This window comes from Sus scrofa, chromosome 7 (genome assembly GCF_054392235.1).
Source record: "Sus scrofa isolate SSC_HxYL_T2T_F1_AM1 chromosome 7, Sscrofa_HxYL_maternal_Yorkshire_Landrace_v2.0, whole genome shotgun sequence".
In the NCBI taxonomy this organism is placed as follows: Eukaryota; Metazoa; Chordata; class Mammalia; order Artiodactyla; family Suidae; genus Sus; species Sus scrofa.
In genome coordinates, this window is record NC_139389.1 from 11,967,774 (window position 1) to 11,987,006 (window position 19,233).

The following is a 19,233-nucleotide window of genomic DNA, read 5'->3' on the forward strand; positions in this document are numbered from 1 at the left end:
AGAAAAGCCAATCAGATTATTTCAGCCTGGGGAATCTATTATTAGAAGAATAATTTTGCCTTCTAGCCCTTACTTATTGATGAACAGGATTCATCTTATTTATAACACTCACATGAAAGGCAAGACCCTCAGCAGATGAAAGCAAGCCAACTGCCTCAGCCAAACACTTCAGATGTGTTCACTCATAGGCTGACAATGTGCCTTGTTTTCGAAAGTCTCTGCAGATGGAAGGGCTGGAGCAGAGGAAGGACCAATTGCATTTTAAATGAAGAACCACTGGATGCTCTGAAGTGTGGTTTTAGCAATACACATTCTTGACCCTTGGATCTTTTGCATTGTTGAGAGCCTCATCAACAGCTCAGGCTTTCCAGTGGTGGGAGAAGCATTCTGACAACAAGCTTTACAGTTCTCCCATCACAGCTAGTATCGCACAGTCACCGCAAATTTAAAAGGCGTGAGCCTTCCTGTCACTGCCATATCGTAAACAAAGGATGTTGGGGCCATCAAGCCATCAGCCACTGCAGCTGCCCAACTGTGCACCCTAATGGGATTTAGGATGGAAAAAACTAGGGTACTAGCCCTGAGTGGTTAAGGTGCATATCAAATGGATGATTTCAAGGAGCCCAGACTCTTGCATCTTCCTACACATAGATAAGCTGTACATTCATTAGCTTGAGATGTCTGGTCTTCTTTAATTAACACTAATCTTCCGATGTTCTGACTACCCGGTTTTTGTTGCAGAAACTTCTATATATCCCTGCTCCTCCCTTACCTCTTCAGAGCAGTCCCTCAGAGGCTGCCTCTTGCACTTAAGTCCTCAGAAGGTCCATGAAACAAAACATAATTCTCTTTAGGTTGTGCTTTTTTTATTTTTGTCTTTTGTCTTTTCAGGGCCGCACCTGCGGCATATGGAGGTTCCCAGGCTAGGGGTTTAATCGGAGCTGTTGCCACCAGCCTATACCACAGCCACAACCAAGCCAGATCTGAGCTGCATCTGCAACCTACACCACAGCTCACAGCAACACCGGATCCTTAACCGGCTGATCGAGGCCAGGGATAGAACCTGCAACCTCATGGTTCCCCCGCAACCTCATGGTTCCTAGTTGGATTAGTTTCCACTGTGCTGCAATGGGAACTCCAGCTACTCCAGGTCATTTTAATTGTTGCCACAGAAGACTTGTGTGTCCTCCAAGAGGCACTTAGCCTAAACAATAAGACGTTTGTCCGAGGTGTTGTCCAGGAACTTAGGATCAGCTGTGCCTAGTTTGAGCCAAGCTGGTTAGGGCTAGACAGGACCATGACCCTTCAACTGAGCATGCGTGAATGTCCTCTTGGTGATCTTTTGAACATGCAGAGGCCTGTAGCTTAGTTACACCTACGCAGAACGGCAATCACCACACCTCTCCCAACCACCCTTCCCCATGCTCCCCCACCTTGGACAGCCCTGCTTCTTTCTTCTTTATTCTATAAATACCCCAAGCCCCTTGTCTTTGGAGAGGCAGACTGGAGGTTTGTTCTCTTGTCTCTTTGCTTGGCTGACTTGCACATGAACCCTCTCTGGTGCAAACCTTGGTGTCTCAGCGTTTGGCTTGCTTGCATGGTGGGTATTAGGCAATCCTGGCCCAGTAAAAATGTTGATGAGGACACAGTAACAGGAGTAACCAACCTCCAGCGACTGCCAAAGCCAGGGCAGAGTCCTTTTAATGGGTCTTCTCACTTCATCCTCCCAGAAACACTCCCGAGGTACACATGAAGAAACCGAGGCTGGAAAAGGACAAATGGCTGCTGAAGGTTACTGTCCTGGGTGGCATGGTGTCCTGCAAAATTCATGTCCACCTGGAATCTGAATATGACCTTTTTGGAAAGAAGGTCTTTGTAGAATTCATTAATTCAGTTAAGATGAGGTTGTAGGGGAGGGAAAAACAGTTTTCCCTCAACCCTTCGAAGTTTTCAGCTGGGGCTCCTGTGACCCAAGACAGATTCACAAGAGAATCAACCTGCAGAAGTTTATCAACATGTATACCTTTCACATCATGGGAGACGCCCAGAGAAAGACGATTAACTCTCAGAGACGGCTTAGAATTTAGGCTTAAATACCACTTATGTCTAAAGAGGAAAGAGAGAAGAGTGTAGAGGAGGCCAGTTATGGGAAGGTGACCAGGAGAAGCTTTAGGGTGAGCCCTAAAAGCAGTGGTCAGTGTCCTCAAAAAAGGAGGGAAATCTGGACACACACAGAGGATACACCCAGGGGAGACTGCTACGTGAAGCGGAAACAGAGACTTGGAGTTCTGCCAAAGCTGGCAGCTGGTGACCACTGAAAGCTGGGAGAGAGACCTGGGCCAGATCCTGCCCTCAGAGCCCCAGCAGGAACCAGCCCTGCCGACACCTTAATTCTGGACCTCTGACTTCCAGAAACTCAGAATAAATGTCTGCTGTTTTAAGCCACCCAGTTTGTGGCAACCTGTGACCGTAGCCTTGCAGACTACCACAGTCACACAGGAGTCTGGTAGATATGTGACTGACTAACTCACCAGGGCAGGGACCTAAACCAGCCTGTAACTCAGCTCCCCTGTCTGAGACATCTAGGTGACATCAGCTGCTATGAGAATCCAACAGAACAACACTTTTGCACCACATCACCCTTGGCGCTCAGCATACCTTGTTGGTGTTAAAGCACAGAAGTCCAAGTGTTTATGCTCTGAGCACCCCTGGAAGCATCAACCAGGGGGACCTGTTTGCCTTGTGACCTCAGATGGAACGTGTAGGGAGAGAAGCACCCAGAAATGATCCCACCCAGGATCCTTGACCTCTCAGGCCAATCCTTCAGGTCCTACAAACTAGCAGGCAGTGTCATCAAATCAGGGATGCACTGTGCTGAGGTGGCCTAAGCCACTGAAGATAGCTCGGTCAGGGACAGGTGTCGGGAGACATGTGTCTACAATCTTTTCTTAGCCTCTTTGTTTCTATTTTCTTTGCTGAAAACTCCATCTTGTCCTGATTTACTTTACCCCATATTCCTGCTTGAAAAACAGTCGCAGTGCTGGTAAATAACTTAAGCTTAAGGACAAAGACCAAAAGGCATAAGTTATTCATGTGGTCAGCTGAATGAGGACATAATGCATTGGTCTAGGCATGCTGGACCTGTGCAGATTGGCATGCCGTTTGCACAGCATGGTATGTCCTGTTAAAATAAGAGAAAAAGGAACCTCATGGCTCCAGGGGGTTTATGAGTGGTCATTAGCAGAATATGCATCAGCAAGGAGGGCAAGGTGCAAACTTAGGCATGCTGGTTTACCACAGATAGGCATGCCCTCTGTGGAAGCACAATGATGATTCTCTAGATGCTATGCACAGTCAGCTAGTGCCAGACTTCCTCAATGGTAATGATTGTTAAACGCCTAAAGGTCAGAATAAAAGCTTAACCAGCTCCCAGCTATGTGACTTTTAAAATAATAAAAGAACTATACCCTGCACCTACAACCCCCTCCTCACTTGATGTAATCCTAAAGAGCACAATAAAAGCAGTGTGGTTTCTTGAGGCAGCGCTCTTGGTCCCTGAGACCTTGAGGTCCCCAGTTCCCACCTTTAATTAGGATGAATGTTTCTGTGTCTTGTTTTATGTTAACTTTTTCTTAAGTTTCACAGCACCCGTTCTGCAGCCCTCACCTGCTGAGCTGGGCTCGGCAGACAGGAAGCAGGGGTGAAATCCATCTCCAGCGAGATAAAGCAGAACCACACTCATTTGGTCACCCCACCTCCCTTCCCACTTAGTCTTTCAGCAAGAAAACCGTGACATCTCTCCCTCTCTAATGTACTGTAATAGGCAGCTTTGCAGTGGATAAAATGGCCATGCGGGGATTTTGGATGCTGGTCTCTGAAGAGGCAGAGGTCCCACAAGGAGGTCCATGCAGACCCATTGGGAGGGTGGTCAGCATTTCCAACAGCCTGGCTCCTGTCAGCATCTCCCTCAAGCTGGCATCTTGGTGGACCTGAACCACTCGCCCTATCTGAACTCAGGATTGTATGTTTTTCTGCTCTCACCCTTTCCCTTAGCTAGAATTTTTTTCCCCAATATACCCATTTTGACTCAAAAGGAAAACTTAATAGGGAAGAAATCAAATCTTCACCTCACTAGGAAGCAAACAGGGGTTGGAGAGGTCGGACAATGTTCCCAATTAACGGACAGGGAAAAAAAGTGTGACAGGCAGGCCACAGGGAAATGTTTTTCATTTATTTGTGAAAGTCATCTAATAGAAAGAACCAATCTGTCAGCAACACTAACCGGGCATCGGTATGGATTTAGAACAAAGACTGCAGTTATTAACAGGAACATACACGTTTTAGTGGATCTGAGCTAGGTGGCAGATCTGTTTATTAATGCACCTGGGAGCAGAGATGCCCAGCCTGGTTAGACTGAATGGAGAGTCGCTTTTCTCAAATCCATTGTGCTTGGAACACCTGTCTGCTTGTGATAAGAGAGGAGCCTAGGAAGGTGGCAGATCAGCATCATGCCTGGTTAGACTAGATAGCGGGGTTGGCTTTTTCTAATGAAGCACTGTGGCTTTACATTCCCAATGTATTGACTGGTAATGTTATTTGTTTAGAACTAATAATGTGTAGTACTGCATACACATAAAACCACACTGGATCTTCCCAGCCAGCTGGGAATTCGTTGCTGTTGATGTCCTCTCCACTTCACAAGTAAGCCAACTGTTTCGAGATTAAACATCAGCTTATAATGAATAGTATTTGGACCCAGACAGTCTAGAATTAGTAGGTTGTGCTGGTTTACTAATCCAGTGGAGACTTTATCACTGAAATAGCAGATTTTCATTCCAAAAATATGTGCTAAGATTCTGAGTGCTGGGTGCTGTGCCTGAATGCTGTGCCAAACACAGGTCGGAGCGACCAGAAGACCATCTTGAGGAGAGGGAAGGTTGGGCATGGAGAGCTGTATGGGATCCCTAGAGAGTCTCCTGACTGAGCCTGGTGCTGGTGAAATCAGGAAAGGCTTCCTGAGGGAGGTGGCTCTCAAAGGATGAAGGGAGAGGTAGTTGGCTGAGCATGGCTATGTGGGTGAGGTGTGTGGTGTATGTGCAGCACGTGAGGTATTGATGTGTGTGAGGTGTGTGTGTGTGTTTAGTATGTGTGGTATATGTGCATGCTTTTATGTGTGTTTAACATGTGAAGCAGAGATGTGTGTGTGTGAGGTGTGTGGTGTGAGATGTGAGTGTGCGAGGTGGGTATGTACAGTTATCCTTCAATATCCTCAGGTGATTGATTCTGCGATACCCCCCTCCAAAACATATCAAAATGTGAGGATTTTCAAGTCCCTTGTATAAAATGGCATAGTATTCCCATATAACCTACATACATCCTCCCATATACTTTAAATCACCTCTAGATTACTTACAATACCTAACACAATCTCAGTGCTATTTAAATAGTTGTAAATACAATGTAAGCTCTATGTAAGTAGCTGCCAGTATACAGTAAATTTAAGTTTTGCTTTTTGGAAACTTCTGGAATTTTTTTTTTTTTCAAATATTTTTGATCTGTGGTTGGCTGAATTCGTGGGTGTAGAGCATATGGATACAGAGAGCTGACTGCATGTGTGTGTGTGTAGTATGTGAGGTATATGTGTGTTTATGTGCATGTCTTTGAGATGTATATATCAAGGGGGTCAGGATAAATTACCCCCAAATATGCTGTGGTTTAAGGACTACTTTGAGCTAAAGGCAACTGAGAAGCAGCAGCCACAAGAAAAGGTCCCTGCCCCCCTCCTCTCTACCTGAAAGCAGAGGGTAGAATTTTCTTTGTGCAGGGTCTCCCCTCCACCTCCCACCCCAGGAAGAGAGAGTGAATCTTATTACGGAGACAGAGCTGAGATGAGTCTTGTAAACAGAACCTTACAAACTAACTCTTATCCTCCATTAGTTTCCCCCACTTATCTACCTTCTCACAATTTACTGCCCCCAACATCTAAACCCCTCTTCCTTTGTCTTGTCACTTCTACACAAATTTATTGCTCTTTGTTAAAATGATATATAAAGCCCTTGGGTCTAACTGCATCACCATTTTTCTATGAAGGCCTCTGTATGCACACGTAATAAATCATTTCTCTTGTTTTCCTGTCTTTTGGCAGTTTAATTCATAGATCCCAACCTCAGAATCTAAGAGGATGGAGAAAAACTTTTTTTCCTGTCCTATATATATGTGGGGTGGGTTTGTGAGGTATATGTGTATATGTCTATGTGTGTGTCTTTGAGATGTATATGTAGGGTGTGTGTATGAGGTGCAGACAGACATGTGTCTGTGGGCTGGGTGTGGTTATGAGATTGTGTGTGTATGAAAGGGGTATGTATATGTAGTGTATGTGGTCTGTCTCTGAGGTGTAAACATGTAGATGAGTGTGTGTGTGGTATGAGGTGTGTATATGAGGTGTGTGCAGGCAGTTACTTGAGAAGTGTGTTCACATGTGTGTCCCTGACATGTATGTGTGTGTGTGTGGTATATATTGTGTGAGGTGTATCTGGGGGGGTTATGTATGTGTACTGGGTGAGAAGTGTGTCTTTTCATGTGTGTCTCTAATGAATATATGTGCAGTATTGTGTGTGTGTGTGTGATGCACATATGTGCAGTGTGTGTGTGATGCATACATGTGCAGTATGTGTCTGATGAATATATGTGTGGTGTGTGTGTGTGTGTGTAGCACTGTAGGATGCCTACAAGTAGACCCACATGTCAAGTTAGGGAGAGAGGAGAAGTGAGTGGAAATTGCAAGCAGGGGTTGGATCACGTGAAGCAGGCTGTACTGTGATGCCAGCTTTTGTGTGAGACACGTTCGTGAGCTATAGAGGGTTATTTCTCATTTCTGAAAGACAGAGCCCTGAGGAAGTGCATCAAGTAAGCTCTGAAAATGGGTAGAGAGCCTCGTGAGAGGGTAAAGAGGACAAGGGGTGCTTTGAGTGGCCTGAGGTTCTAAAGGTCTAGGTGGAGAGCGTGCTGAGCTGCCCTTCAGCAGATATGATCCGAAGAGAACGTCTCAGAGCCCCGGGCAAGAAGCAAGCAGGTGATCATAGTTTTGAGTTCAAATTCTGCTCTTTCCATCTACTGACTGTGCAATCTGGGGAAAGTCGTTTAATGTTTCTGAGCCCCACTTTCTTCCCCTGTGAAGCAGCAGCAAAGGCAGGCCTTGCTGGGATGTTGGCACCTGGCATGAGTTAATAATGTACATACCTAGTGCCTCGTGGCTCTGCAGTACAGGCAGCTTTCATTAGGCATGGTAGGGTAAATCCCCTGCCATTATCAAACAGAAGAAATCTGGTCCCAAGAAAGAGAGCAGATGAATTAACTGTTACTTAAAGAGGGCCTAAATATCTTGGTTTGAATGCTTTGTGTTTAGAAGATCATTTCAGGAAGAACTAAATCTCAACCCTAGAGGCAGCACAGTGGTCTCTGGTGAGCGGCTGGGGAAGCGCAAGGCACACATCCGGGAGGCGTCACCTGCGTTGGGAGCATAACCATGACACGCAACACTCATGCTGGATCCCCTGAAGCCTGGCTCAGCCACTTACTACTACCTGTGTGACAAGGCAAGTTTCTTAAAAGAGAAGCACTTGCACCCATCTCAGGTTAATGCATGCAAGCAAGTCACCTAGAACAATGCCGCATGTTGTAAGTACCATCTCCATGGGCGTTGTTACTATCAGTTTCCATCCTGATGGCCTTACATTTTACTTCTTCCTCAACTCCCTTGTTGTTCATGCCCTGCTTCCTTCCTTCTCCCTTGCAAAAAAAGAAAAATCAAATCAAAACAAACAAAAAAACCCAAACAAAAAACCCAAACTTACTCTACTTTTCAATGCTTTATTTATACTGACTGATAACGGTGTTTAGGTATTTCGCCTCCTGGATATGTTTTCAAATTAACTGGGAATAATGTCCTGACCTTAAGGGTGAGGCTGCCAACTACGTATGTGGGAAGGACTTCGGAGAGACCTTCAGGCTTTTCCTAGTTTCCTGGAATTTCCTCTTTGAAAGAATAACACACATTGATATGTAGCCTATGGTGAACATAGTCTTAGGAATTATTAATTCATGGCTGAAAGATAGTTAAGAAATATTTTAGAATGACTAACAGTGAAGTTTCTTATGTCAATGTATCTTAAACTAGAATCATGCGTATGTTTGTATAGTCAGTGTAGCTTCCACTGGAATGTGTGTACATATAACATATATATTAATTTTCTCTTCTTTAAAAGGAATGCATATACATCAAAATTAATAACCTCTGTGCATCAAGGACAAACTCAAGAGTAAAGAAATAACTTACAGAATGGGAGAAAATGTAAATTGTATTTCTGATAAGGGATTAACATCCAGGATATATAAAGAACTCCTGTAACTCAACAATAAAAAAAAAAAAAAAAACCTGATTAAAAAACAGGCAAAGGACTTGACTGACATTTCTCCAAAGAAGATATACAAATGACCAAAATATACCTAAAATCAAAGCCAAAATGAGATACCTTCTCACATCCATGAGGTTGGCCACTGTTAAAACAAACAAACAAACCAAAAAAAAAACCAAAAAAAAAAAAAAAACCCACAACTACAATAGGAAATAGCAAGTGTTGGCAAGAATGTGGAGAAATTGGAACCCTTATGCACAGTTGGTGGGAATGTAAAATGATGCAGCTGCTGTGGAAAACAGTATGGCATTTCTTCAAAATATTGAAAGTAGAATTACCATATGATCTGGTAATTCCACTTGTGTGTATATACCCCAAAGAATTGAAAACAGGGTCTCAAGGAACTATTTTACACCCATATTCATAGCAGCATTATTTACAATAGCCAAAAGGTAGAAGCAACCCACTGACAGATAAGTGACTAAACAAAATATGGCATATATATACAATGGAATATTATTCAGTCTTAAAAAGGAAGGGAATTCAGATACACAGTACTGCATGGATGAAACTTGAAGACATAATGCTAAGTGAAAAACACCAGTCACAAAAAGACAAATACTTCATGATTCCACTTATGTGGGGTACTTAGAGTAGTTAAAGTCACATGGTAGTTGCCAGGGGCTGGGGGGAGGGGTGAATGGGGAGTTTTATGTGTATAGAGTTTCAGTTTTTCAGTATGAAAAAAGTTCTGGAGATGGATTGTACAAAAATGTGAATGTACTTAACACTATTGATCTGTTCACTTAAAAACAGTTAAGATGGCAAATTTTATGTGCATTTTACCACAATAAAAATAAAAATTTTTAAAGGAATACATAACTCAAAAGAGAGAATATCATGAGTTGAAATTAATGTTGGTTTCTCAGAATAGGTATTTATATATATCTAGAAATTTAAATTTAACTTCATAGAAAAGATTATTTTGCAAATTATTAGTGACTAACAAAGGAGAATTTTAAAAATAATTGTAATTGAAAAGTAAATGTGAATATTTTGAATTTGAATTATAAACATATACTATTTTAGGGTAAAGGTAGGGAATCATTTTATTAAGAGCTACAGACCCACAAGGGAACATTAAAATTAAAACAGATAAGGGCCATGAAGAAATAAAATCAACTTGTCTCCTTAGGTAGAGGTTTTTTGTTTTTTTTTGAAGAGCTATTAAATGTTACATATTATTTTTAAGTGAAGATTAAGAAATAAGATTTCACAAAACCTGCACAAATATATAAGTATATACTTTCTCCAGGTCCCCACTGTGACTAAAGGTGGATAAAGAAAGAGAAAATAAGGAAGGAAAGCAGGAAAGTCCTACTGAAGGCAACTGACCTGGAAGTAGAGGGTTCTGAGGGACTGGCTGAGCTGCTCGTCATGCCTCTTATCAACATTCATAATTTATCGAGGACCCTAAGCAGTACCAAAGGACAAAGGCCACAAAAACTTCAAGTTTCAGTTGAGAACATCTTCTTTCTCGGCCTCCCCTCGTGTCCCTTGTGCACACACAGCAATTACCTTATAAAACCCAAAACAGAACATTTCTCTCCCTCGCCCCACCTTCTTTTTTAAGAAGGGTGCTCAGAGACAGCCATGTCATGCCAGGAAGGTCCCCAAGCCCATCCACTGAGTTAGTCAGGGAGTAGGAGCCAGAACTCTGTTCTCTGGACTCTACTCCAAACTTAATCAGAAGCAGAAGCCCAAGAGAATTGTGCGGCATTTCCTTCACTCACGTTAAAAGGGAGTAATAATGTGCGCTAGGGAACAGCTCCGTATTATGAAAGGACCACTTGGCCACCCAGCATTAATTCCAACTATTTTCCCCGTTCCAATCCTGTATGAAACTGGATATAAGGTCTTTAGTTGCTATACCAAGTTTTAGTGGTTCTATGTTGTACTGAGGAACCAACATCCAAGGTCTGAGCTGGCCTTTGACCCCTCAGCTGATTCACTGCTTCCTGAGGGACATTGCTCCTTTTCCCCCAACAGAAACTCCTTAGTTTTTCCTGGTAACAAGGAAAAATTTGAAGGGTGTATGCAGTAAATGATAGCCAAATGCATCTCAGAAATAAGGTTGCCACATTTAGCAAATAATAAAACAGTGTTCAGCTCAATTTTAATTTCAGATAAACTACAATTAATTTTTTAGTAAGATTATTCCTAAATATTGTATTTTATCTGGCAACCCTACTCAAAAATAAATAAGAACAACAGATATTTTGGGTTGTTTGGTGTATTTAAGAGTGATTATGGCAGCCATATAATATTCTTCAGATTCTATTTCCAGGGAATATCTCTTATTTAAAAAATATATATTTTTTTGTCGCTTTAGCTCTAACAAGACAGTCCTAAGTTTCAGATAATTAAATTGAAATTGAAACTCTGATCTCTTTGTGAATTTGGGTTCCAGCTTGTTAACGATGGTCTCTTCTACATATGAATTAATTGAATATTGAATTAGGAGGAGTCTAGTTAATGCATCAAGAGAAATTTAATTTCATTATTGCCTTTAAAACACCTGAGTCCTTAAGCATGGTGCTCTAAATTCACCTAAGCTAAGATCAAAACTTTGCAGCAGAAAAAGGAAAAATCAAACTACCTATTTGTAAGATTAAGACAGACAGAACTATCAGCTGTTTACATAATTAAATGAGGTGTATGTGGCCATCTCCATGGTAACAGGTCTTAGGGAGATGTTCAGAATGCGGGGGAATCAAAGGTTTGATTTAATAGAAGGTATGCAAATGGAGATATTAAAAAATTGAAAAAAATTGTCATGTCTACAACATAAGGTATGAAAGCTAATACATATCCAAGAGGAGTAAAGTAGACCTTTAACAGTGCTTATCTATTGAAACCTGCATTTTTCTTGAAACGCAAGGTCAAGAAAAGTGCAGAAGGATCCTGGCAGGCTATATGAAGTGCCTGTAAGATTGGAGACCTGTTTTGAAGCCTGGTGTTTTATGTCAAGTGTGGTTGTCAACTCCAGTTGTACTCATCCTCACTGTGCCATGATTTATTGCTTTGTACCCAGCTATAACCTTATGAAGCATTAGAACTTCAAATTCAAGCTAGGTGCTTACTCTGAGCTAGGAAAGTACAGTGGATATTTATTAAGAACAGCAGAACTCCACTTCTGGGAAGTGAATCACTGAAGCCATGTGGTCAGCAGAGATGGAGTGCTATGATGGAGCCATCTGCACAGTTATAGGAATTTATTAATTCAAGTCAACAAATACTCAGTGAGCATCCTCTAGGTGTCAGGCACTATTCTAGGGACTGGGATTTGTCAGTTAAAACAAAACAGATTTAAAATTCCCACCCTAATGGGAGGATTATAGTCTAGCAAAGGGAGATGAAGAGTCAAGGCCACTTATTTGATTGTTCCATAAGCAAATATTCATTGAATTCCTGTGTGCCAGGCACTGTTGCAGACACTGGGATATAACAGTAAACAGAATAGACAATGAGCCCTGTCTCATGGAGCTGAGATTATAGTGGAAGGAGCCAGAAAATAAACAAATTAGCCAATTGTATGTTAGGGGATGATTCGTGCTAAGGGGAAAAATAAAGCAGGATAAGGGGAAGTAGAAAAAAAACGGGGGGGGGGAGACATAAGGAGTACAATTTTATATGAAGTAGCCAGGGATGGCTTCACTGACATAGGGACATTTGAGTAAAGACCTTAGGGAGTAATGGAAGGAGCCACAAGGCTATCTGGGACTCAAGTGTTGGGTGGGGACAGGCATGTGATCCAAGGCTGGCTGATCATAGTCTCTCTCTTGGATTTTTTCAACCAAAGCTGACCCAAATCTACCATTAATCTTCTGCTTCCAAAGCTGCACAGAAGGAAGCCTGGAGCTGCTAAAAGCCCCTAGTTCATGAGGAAATACCGATGGAATTACAGAGAAAGAGGGGCAAAATGTGGAGAAGGTGGTCTGGGGGGGGGGGAGCAGGTTGGAGACCCTGGTTCATATGGAGCCCTGGAGCCAGCCCTCCCCTGACCTTTCAGCAGCTGGATTTTGTGAGCCAACATCTTCCTTCTCTTGCTTAGGCTAATTCCATCTAGGTTTCTCGACTTACAAGCAGAGAGTGTGGCCACACAGAAGGGAGCCTAGTGGCTATCCTACAGCAAAGGCCTAGGTACTATCAGAATTTCCTGGAGATAAGCTACCAGAGAGCACCAATTCTTTTTTTTTTTTTTTTGCCATGCCCATGGCATGGAGAAGTTCCTGAGCCAGGGATGGAACTTGCAAGTAGCGACAGCAACGATCCTTAACCACAAGGGAACTCCAGAGAGCATGGATTCTTGACAGCAGGTGCCTCATGCAGGAAAGCTACAATATCACAGGCCCTTCCCAGAATAATGCATCCAGAGTAATACTATTTAGGCATTAAAAATTTTCAGGAAAAAAATTTAAAAAGTAAGTTGGACTGCCAACTTTTTCTGTGGTCAAATGAAGGCATGAGGAAATAAATGAACCAGCTACCAACCACTTTCACCATCAGTTCATATGGGATGGGGGTATTTTCAAACCCCAGAGGGGAGCACAGAGTTCAGGATAAAGGCTGCATTGTGAATGGAATAAAGTAGGGTTATGTTAGTGTTATGAAAGACCCACTTTATTTTCTTTGTTTCATGAGGGACTGGAGAAAGTTCCTTGGAGACCAGCCCCAGTGAATGGGAACCACAGCCCTAGAGCAAGTGGGAGCTAAAATTTCAAGGACGAAAACAAGACAAAAGGGCCAGGTTGTTTTTTTCTAATCAGGTTATTCGTTTTATAAGACACTAAAACCCAGGAGTGAAAGGGTTTTGTTGCTGGCCTTGCCTTGGAGAAAGGTAGAATACTAACCTTCTATCACTGGAAAGAGAGAGGGAGTACAGTTTTTGCTGTCTTGGGGTGCTTTTCCCCAAGGCTGGCCTTTTAGGAGTTTGCTCGGCCTGCTTGAAGGAGATAGTCCAACCTTGGTGAACTTTATATGACCTTTCACACTGGTCCCTATGCCTTGGATAATCTCTAATGCTATGCTGCGTTACCTCCTTAGAAATTTCCTTCTCTCTAGGATGTCTGTTTTTTCTGAGCACGGCCTTGTGCCAGCCCGGATGGTGGCAAGGTTTATCTGTAAAGCATCAGATAGCAAACGTTTTAGACTTTATGAGTTACACAGTCTCTGTTACAACTATTCAACTCTGTTGAGAGTCTGCAAAAGTAGTCACAGAAGATATGTAAACAAATGCGAGGGGCTGTGTTTCAATAAAACTTTACAATAACAGATAGAGAGCTAGATTTGGTTCACAGGCCATTGTTTGCTGACTTGTGCTTATATCTTGTTTCAAAAAGTACAGTTTAACCCCTCTCTTTTTATTAAAGACACTTGTTGCCTCTACCTGGGGGTAAAGAGAGGGGGAACTAGTTGTCATACTCTTACTAATATCCTACGATCTGGACTTCCCTTGTGCCTTATTACTAGGACCTTATGCCACATTTATTCTCCATTAAACAGAACCCCAATCTTTTCCTTATGTGAGTTTATCTTATAAACTTATTTGCAAATGATCTGACTGATAGCAATTAACGTCTGACATATATAAACAGCTCATACAACTCAACATCAAAAAAACAAACAATCTGACAGAAATCTCTTGTGGTATAGCAGGTGAAGTGTTCTGCATTGTCACTGAAGCAGCGTGGGTTCCTGCTGTGGTGTGGGTTAGATCCCTGTCCCTGGCCTGGAAACTTCCATATGCCAAGGGTGTGGCCAAAAACAACTGACCCCTCCCACACACACACACAAAAAAGCATTCAAACAACCCAATAAAAAATGGGCAGAAGAACTAAATGGATCTTCTTCCAAAGAGGAAATGCAAATGGCCAAAAGGCATGTGAAAAGATGCTCAACACTGCTAATCATCAGGGAAATTCAAATCAAAACCACAATGAGATATCACCACATACCTGTCAGAATGACTATTATCAAAAAGAACACAAATAAGAGTACCCATCGTGGCTCAGCAGAAACGAATCTTACTAGCATCCATCAGGACACAGGTCCAATCTCCGGCCTCGCTCAGTGGGTTAAGGATCTGGCGTTGCTGTGACTGTGGCGTAGGCCAGTGGCTACAGCTCTGATTCAATCCCTAGCCCGGGAATTTCCATATGCCACAGGTGCAGCCCTAAGAAAAAAAGATTAAAAAAAAAAAGAAGAACACAAATAATAAATGTTGGTAAGGATATGGAGAAAAGGGACGCCTCTTACACAGTTGGTGAGAATGTAAACTATGGAAAATTGTATGGAGGTTTCACAAAAAACTAAAAATAGAACTACCATGTGACCCAGAGATTCCATTCCTGGATATGTATCTGAAAAAAAATACTTATTCAAAAAGATATACACACCCCAATGCTCACAGCAGCATTATTTACAATAGCCAAGATATGGGATAGCTAAATGGATAAAGAAGATGTGATACACACACACACACACACACACACAGGAATATTACTCAGCTATAAAAAAGAACAACATTTTGCCACCTGCAACAATATAGGTGAACTTGGAGGGCATTATGCTAAGTCAAGTAAGTCAGATAGAGAAAGAGACATATGATATCACTTGTGTGTGGAATCTAAAAAAATACACAAACTAGTGAAAGCAGACTCACAGATATAGAGAATAATCTCGGGTGGCCAGTGGCGAGGGGAAATTTAGGGGTGGGAGAGCGGATGGTACAAACTATTAGGTGAAAGATAGGCTCAGTGATGTACTGTACAACAGGGGGAATGTAGCCAATATTTCATAATAACTCAAAATGGAAAGTAACATTTTAAAATTGTATAAAATTTTAAAGGGGACATGTTGCGGCTCAGCAGTAATGAACCTGACTAGTATTTATGAGGGCGTGGGTTTGGTCCCCAGCCTTGATCAGTGGGTTAAGGATCTGGCATTGCCATGAGCTGTGATGTAGGTTGCTGAAGTAGCTCAGATCCCGAGTTGCTGTGACTGTGGCCTGGACCAGCAGCTGCAGCTCTGATTCGAGCCCTAGCCTGGGAACTTCCATATACTGCAAGTGTAGCCCTAAAAAGACAAAAAAAAAAAAATTAAAAAATATTTAAAATGGATTTCTCAGACTGAGAAATAAATGGAATGTTCTACTTAGCCTAAATAAATAAATATTCTTGTTATGGGTTGAATGTATACACCAGTCCCACCCCTCAATTTCTATGTTGAAGTCCTAACCTTCAGCGCCTCAGAATGTGACCTTATTTGGAAATAGGGCTGTTGCAGATGTAATCAGTTAAGTTAAAAAAAAGGTGATACTTGAGTAGGTTAGACTCTAACCCAGCGTGACAGGGATCCTTATGAAAAGAGGAAGTTTAGACACAGACACACACTTAGGGAAGTGCCATGTGAAGACTGGAGATATGCTGCATAAGCTAAGGAACTATCAGAAGCTCAGAGAGGCCTGGAATCAATTCTTCTCTGGTGCCTTTGGGGGAGCATGGCCCTGCCAGCACCTTAATCTCAGACTGCCAGGCTCCATAACTGTGAGAGGATAAAAGTCTGTGGTTTAAAGCACGTCGTGTGTGGTATGTTGTTACGGCAGCCCTGGGAAATGAAAAAAGGTGACTTAACGTAGACCAGTCATGGATTTCACCTCTTTCATGGAGGTGTCAGTAACAGCAAGACGGAAGGTGGGCATTCCTAAAGAGCGTGCCCTGAGATTGTAGACTGAAAAAGAGCTGTTGGTATCTTCCTGTGTTGATCTGGCTTTGTGAGGAGATGTTGTTTGGGCCTCAGTGGGAAGGAGCACAAGGCCAGAGGCCAGGGCACTTAGAAGGGTTCACTGGCCACCCAGATGAGGAGGCACTAGGTCTCCCTGGAAGAGCCTGGGCTGCAGGGCAGCTGGGGCCTCTCCCTCATGTGTTTCCATCAGTTCCTATGCCTTGCTGACTTCGGCTTTCTTCTTTTGCTCTTAAGATATTATTTTTTGTATTGTTAAAAAATCCCTAATTCCTACTGATACTAAGATGCACAGAAGTAGTGCAAAATGTGGTGGAGTAAGCGTACATGTGAGTCACATGATCAAACTTATTTTTAAAACCTAACAGATTTTTGGTCTCTTTCAGCTATAAGCATGTGTTCTTCACATAAGCCTTCTGCCCATGTCATGAAAGAAGAGGTTTGCTCAGATTTAGTCATCCTTAAAACATGTACCAGGGATACACTCTTCAAGGGTAAAATTCTACTCTTCCTTTAAGCCTCATTGGACAATTTCCACCAGCCACCAAACACCAATGACTATTCCAAAAGAAGACTACAAAGGACTCTCTAAATAGGTAAGCCAGTAGGACTGGTGCACCACTGTCATCCTTTTATTCCACCAGTGCTGACTGAACTTCCTATATGGACCCTACTGATCCCACCACCATTTTGTAAGCATTCCAGAGGGTGTGGTTAAAGGACAGGTGTGTCAATGTTTTTGTCACCAATTGTAAAAGAGGCCAAGAGATCAAGAGACATCTGGCACTGATCCTTTCAGATGTCACCTCACCTCAGCACAGTCCACTGGGCTCTTCAAAAAAGGATATTCTGTCATATGTTCAGTATCATGGCCTCAGCCTCATCTTACTTCATCTGTTTTCCCATCTCCCTCTCCTGGTTTCACCAGCTCTCCAGCTCTGACATCCATCTATTTCTAGACTTGACTGGAAAGTACATGGAATTTCCCATCAGTGCTCTCACCAACACATTCTCTGTGCCCTTTGGTCCTGTCCTCATTCCCCTTTACTAGCAGCTGACCTGCTAATGGTAGGTATCTGCCAGACATCATTAATGGTACCTTATGTTATTATCCCTCCTTCCTCTACCTTTAAACCTCTCCAACTTCATGACCCACTGCTACAGACATGTGCTCCTTGGTAGCTCTGAGAAAGAGGAAGAAGTACAACCAGTGGAGTGGGAATGATCTCCCAGGCTTGGCAGTCGGGCAAAGTGGCCCACTCTCTGTGTAACTTCAAAGTCTGACAGAATTTGTGTTGACCACCAACAGAGTATGAATCATTCCTTCCTTCTGTGTTTTACACACGCTTTTATCACTGTACAGGTCTCAAGTGAACTAAACAGCTCATTCTCATTCTGTTAAGGAATGTCAATGATTCCAATTTTTCCATGCTCTTGGATTGGAATAATCAATATTGTTAAAATGACTACACACCCAAGGCAATCTACAAATTCAATGCAATCTCTACCAAATTACCAATGCCATTTTTCAGAGAACTAGAACAAAAATTTTTTAATTTGTATGGAAACAAAAAAACCTCAAATAGTCAAAGCAATCTTGAAAAAGAAAAAACAGAAACAGACTGGAGGAATCAGGCCCCCAGACATCGGACTATACTACAGACCTACAGTAATCAAAACAGTATGGTACTGGTACAAAAACAGACATATAGATCAGTGGAACAGCATAGAAAGCCCAAAGATAAATCCACACACCTAGGTAAACTAATTTATGACAAAGGAGGCAAGAATATACAATGGAAAAAAGACAGTCTCTTTAATAAGTGGTGCTGGGAAAACTGTACAGCTACATGTGAAGAGGAAATCATAGGCAAAAAACTCTCTGATGTAAATCACAACAATGTCATTTTTTTTTTTTTGGTTTGGGGTCTTTTTTTTTTTTTTTTTTTTGCTTTTTAGGGCCACACATGTAGCATATGGCAGTTCCAAGGCTTGGGGTCAAATCAGAGCTACAGCTGCTAGCCTTCACCACAGTCACAGAAATGCCAGATCTGAGCTGCATCTGCAACCTATACCACAGCTCACAACAATGCTGGATCCTTAACCCACTGAGTGAGGCCAGGGCTCGAATCCACATCCTCATGGATACTAGTCAGGTTTGCTTCCGCTGAGCTACAATGCGAACTCCTAGCAATATTTTTTTTAATCCACTGCCTGGAGTAATAAAAATAAAAACAAAAATAAACAAATAAAACCTAATTAAACTTAAAAGCTCTGTACAGCAAAGGAAACCATTAAAATAAAAAATGAAAAGACAACCCACAGAATAGGAGAAAATCTTTGCAAAGGATTAGTCCCTGACAATTACACAGGTTTATATCAAAATAACAAATAGCCCAATCAAAAAACGGTAAGTTGACATTTCTCCACAGAAGACAAATAGCCAAAAAGCACATTAAAAGATGTTCAACACCACTAATTATTAGAGAAGTGTGAAATTACAATGAGGTACCATCTCACACCAGTAAGAATGGTCTTCATCAAAAAGCCTATAAAAGCTGGAGAAGGTGTTGAGAAAAGGGAACCCTCCTACACTGTTGGTGGGAATGTAAATTGATACAACCACTACGGAGAACAGTACAGAGGCTCCTTTAAAAACTAAGTATACAACTACCATATGATCCATCGATCCCACTCCTGGGCATATATCCAGAGAAAACCATAATTCAAAAAGATACACTCACTTCAATGTTCATTGAAACACTACAATAGCCAAGACATGGAAACAACCTAAAAGTCCATCTACAGAGGAATGGTTAAAGAAGATGTGGTGTATATATATATATATATATATATATATATATATATATATATATACACATACACAATGGAATATTACTCAGCCATAAAAAAGAATGAAATAATATCATCTGCAGCAACATGGATGGACTTAGAGATTATCATATTAAATGAACTAGTCAGACAGAGAAAGACAAATATCATGAGATCACTTATA

General features: G+C 41.9%; 1 protein-coding gene across 3 annotated transcripts in view; it reads right to left on the reverse strand.

The window, feature by feature from the left end:
• Positions 1-19,233, reverse strand: part of LOC110261786 (uncharacterized) — a 321,102-nt gene that overhangs the window by 187,880 nt on the left and 113,989 nt on the right. The window contains exon 2 of one of the 3 annotated variants that reach the window (XR_014809663.1): positions 1,667-1,764. The exons of the other annotated variants lie outside the window; for them this stretch is intronic. The gene's annotated coding sequence lies outside the window, so the exon portion shown is untranslated. The remainder of the gene's footprint in view (positions 1-1,666; positions 1,765-19,233) is intronic. 3 annotated transcript variants of the gene reach the window in all.